We start from the raw sequence: 4,244 nt of genomic DNA, 5'->3' as shown, positions 1-4,244 counted from the left end.
ACTTTTCCTGCCATTCATTTCTTTAGGTTAAAATAACAATGTATATTGACTAGGGATATATGGTTTCTTATTTAATAAGGTGTAATCCTTCTGGTGCCAGAAGAACTTTGAGCCAAGTCAAAATGAAAAACAAAAACATTCTGCAAAAAGGTAATATTTGATTACACAATTACTAAACTATTTATTAAACACGATTTAGTATATTATTTCTGTCATGTAGCTAATAGAAAGAAGGCTGAAGCCCGCTAACTGGCGGGGACCCACCACCACCACCCCTCACCCCATCTGAGGAGCTGGCTTTGTCCCTTAATAAAGGGCGACCAGTGGTTGATGGCATTCCAGGGCGCACTTCATCACACACACCATGCACCACAAGTAACATGGTGAAATGTAAGTTTACCACTATGATTTGTTTTCATTATATGACTTAATAAATCTCTGTCACTTAAAGGCTTTTTGAACATGCTTAACGTTTCTATGCAGGCTTACTTTATTTAACTGCATATGATGTATAGGCTACTGTGATCTTAGTTGTATTACTTTGACATGTTTTTTTCCTGCATTATTGGTTTTTCTTTGATTAATATTGAGAATTGTATGGGTTGTATTTTCTTATAGATACTGATAGAGGGATTGTATTATTGGACCCTACACAAAGAACACAGTCTGTCACAGTTGTAAGTGTTTTGTTGTCAGGTGCCTTTAGTTGCTTTTAGATATTTTGTGTTTTTTTTTCTTTTTGCCAGATAATGTATACTTGCATATTTCCACTGAAGGATGAAGATGATGAAGATGACGATGAAGAGACCACATCTGCTGTGACAGAAGTGGACAATGCTGGTAGATCCACTGAGGTATATGATGCATATCATTATAATGCATGCCCCCTTGTTACATTAGAGTAACAAACTGTCATTGTCCTTTCACAGTACATACCTGGGGATTTGCCCACAGATGAAGGTCCTTCAACCTCAATGCACAATCTAAGCAGTGTAAGAATTTGTGTGCAGCTGTCCATATTTTAATTTTATTGTCTGACAGAATCTCATTTATTTATTTATTTATTTTTTTGCCTTCCTAGTTGCCAGCAAAGGAGCTGTATAAGGGCCATCTTCAAAAACAAATAAGAAAAAGTGACATGGAGATGGACCTTATACAGCTTCAAATGGAGGAGAAAAGGCTATCCATTAAAAAAGCAACGCTAGAAATTGAATTACTGGAGCATCGCCTTAAGGTGAGAACTTGTGTGAATATTAATCTGCACGTTAAAAGTGTTGTCTATATAAAGCAATGTAATAAAAAAAAAAAAAAAATGATAATTTTACTTTCATTGTTTTTCAGGAAATAAAGAATGAACTGCACAGCAGACCAGTGCAAACAATTTAATAAAAGTAATTTTGACAAATCCTGTCTCTCAAAAGTCTTCCATCTCTGTTGTGTGCAAAAATCTGTAGGGGTTCCTCTGGGCCATCTTCTTCAATACAAGGAGGGTGGCTCTCTCCTCTTATAGTGGCAATGTTGTGAAGTACAACACAAGCCACTATGATGTCGCATGCCCTCTCTGGACTGACCCGGAGCCCACGCAGACACTGAAACCTAGACTTGAGGATCCCTATGGTCATCTCCACCTTGGCCCGTGTTCGGCTGTGAGCCAGGTTAAAGCGTGTCTGTGGTCCAGGATCAGGTTCAGGGTAGGGTGTCATTAAATAGGGCAGACAAGGGTATCCTCTGTCCCCCAGCAAGACCATTGTACTGTCCTGTATTGATTCAAGTGTACAATACAAATATAGTAAAAAGGAAAAAAAAAAAAAAAAAACATTGTATAAAGCAAAACATACCCTGCTGAAATGTCTGGCATAATGATGACTCGCGGAAAATTCTGGCATCATGCACAGATCCTGGCCATTTTGCCTCAACATTAGTAATGATATGGGTTGCCTCGCATATTACCTATAGTTAGTGGAAAAAAAGTAATGCGTTTAATGATTTTTAAGGCAAAAAATTAAGGACACAAAATTAAGTTGTTACCTGCACATTGATGCTATGAATAGATTTCCTATTAACATAGTCTCCTTCATTTATTGAAGGAGCTTTAATAGGAATGTGGGTGCCATCAATGCACCCAATTACATTTGGAAACCCTGAAATAGAAAGTCATATATGGAAGTATCAAGTGTGTGTGTGCAGGATGAATACATGTATAGATATAAATAGTATGACTACATATTAAATATGCGTCATAGATTTTACTACAAAGGACAAACCTGCCACTCTGTGGAATTCCTCTTTAATAACACGCAGAGGTTTATGGCCAGGGAACTGTACAAACGTGTGTAAGAATCGTTTAAGTGCCAGACATACTGTGCGAACGGCTCTACACACAGTTGCCTTTCCCACATGCTCTGCATCGCCCACATTGTACAAAAATGCCCTGACGCAAAAAACCGAAGTGCTATGCACAGAATGTTTTCTGTGCTAAGCGCAGACCCGCGGTTTGTGACATTTGCAATATGCGGTTTCAAGAGATGTGTTAAATAAATTAACGATTCTTTTGAAAACCGATAACGCTCTTTCAAATAATCATTAGGGAATGAAAAGACATCAATACGCGGTCTTATAACTCTCTCCCGGCGGAAAAAAACTCGTATAATTTGTGCCTCCACGTCCACAGGATCGTCATCAAAAGGGCACGCCATGCTCAGTAACCGTCTGAAACAAACTGACTCTGGAACATAACCTGCTACCGAGCAGGTTATCTTCAGAGAGTAAGGTGCTATGGTTACATACATACCCAGAAAATTACCTCCGTTTTTGGAACCGAAAGTTTAGGTTATCCACTAACTTACCCTTAAACTTACCCGGGTATGTCACATAACCTGCTTTCTGGAATACCCCCCTGGAGTGTCGATATCCTGCAGAGTTTAACTCCAACCCTGAAAACAACCCTCACCTGCCTGTAGCCCTAGTGATCCTGAACACCTTCATTAGTTTGTTCAGGTGTGTTTGATTAGAGTTGGAACTAAACTCTGCAGGTCATCGGCACTTCAGGACCGACATTACTTATCCCTGATCTAATGTCAACACTGATTTGATGATCAATACTGAAATCAGCTGATGTTGATGTTTTGTTGTTGTTAGGTTGTGAAACCAAAATCCAACGTCAAATTGATGTCAAATACTGACGTCACCCGATTTTTATTCTCAACCAAAATGCAACGTCTGTCTGACAACTGGTCCAACGTCAACCAGTTATATTGAAATCTGGTGCCTGCTGGGAGTTAACCAAAAATAAATAAATAAATAAATAAATAAATAAATAAATAAATAAATAAATAAATAAATATGAAGAATGGACTTAAATAGGCTTTGGTTTGTTTTTCTCCCTCAGAGGACAATTATAACACTGGAATAGAAATATTCATGATTCTGCTTATAAAAATACAGTTTTATATTAGAAACAAATGCTTTCATTCTGACTACATGCATATCATTGTGTGTTATTAAATAATATATTTTATGTAATTTATTCATAATAAGTTAATAAATATGGAAGCTCAAATGTGTGATCTTCTGTGTTCATTATGTTTTATGCACCATTTTTGATGCTAAATTAAATCTATTTAAACATTTGGTTAATTTATAAAAGATACACACTGTCCATGATACTGTCATGATTATGGTCTTGTGTTTCCTGTTTTCTGTTTAAGGACTTTTATGCTGAAGTGTTTTTACTGTTACCATTGTTTCTTTGTTCACTTCCTGTGTTTAGTTCCTGTTTTCCTTGTTGCCTTGCCTACCTTGTTTGTTTCCATAGTAACCCTCCTCTGTTACCATGGCTACTCATTGTCTACACCTCTCTGTTCTTGTCTATATGATCTCCAGTGTTTCTCTTCTTTATCATCTGCTCTTCTATTAATGTATCGTGTGAATTTGTTTCAGTTCCTCACGTTACAGAACAGCAGACACTCATGGATCCTGCAGTCACATTAATTCAGCTTCACTAAGACACTTATTCACTCGAGGACCATCAAAGACTTTCTGGACATTTCTTAACTGACCTGTCTGACTTTTCTCTCATTGATTTCTTCTGCCAAACCGTTACAATCCACACTGATCTGTGATGATCCTCGAGTATCACTGAGTGAGTTTCTACATTATGACACTCTCACACTCTTTGTGTATCACTGATGTTAAAGAGGATGATGATGATTCTCTACAGGTTTAATGTGATTCAACATCAGATC

General features: G+C 37.5%; 1 long non-coding RNA gene across 1 annotated transcript; it reads left to right on the top strand.

The window, feature by feature from the left end:
• The first annotated feature begins 654 nt into the window (after positions 1-654).
• Positions 655-1,565, top strand: LOC127159113 (uncharacterized). Its single transcript, XR_007826358.1, has 3 exons — positions 655-677; positions 777-854; positions 930-1,565. It is a non-coding gene; the product is annotated as an uncharacterized LOC127159113 (long non-coding RNA).
• The last annotated feature ends 2,679 nt before the right edge of the window (positions 1,566-4,244 follow it).

This window comes from Labeo rohita, unplaced genomic scaffold (assembly GCF_022985175.1).
Source record: "Labeo rohita strain BAU-BD-2019 unplaced genomic scaffold, IGBB_LRoh.1.0 scaffold_1914, whole genome shotgun sequence".
Classification (NCBI taxonomy): Eukaryota; Metazoa; Chordata; class Actinopteri; order Cypriniformes; family Cyprinidae; genus Labeo; species Labeo rohita.
This window is presented reverse-complemented; position numbering and strand designations above follow the sequence as displayed.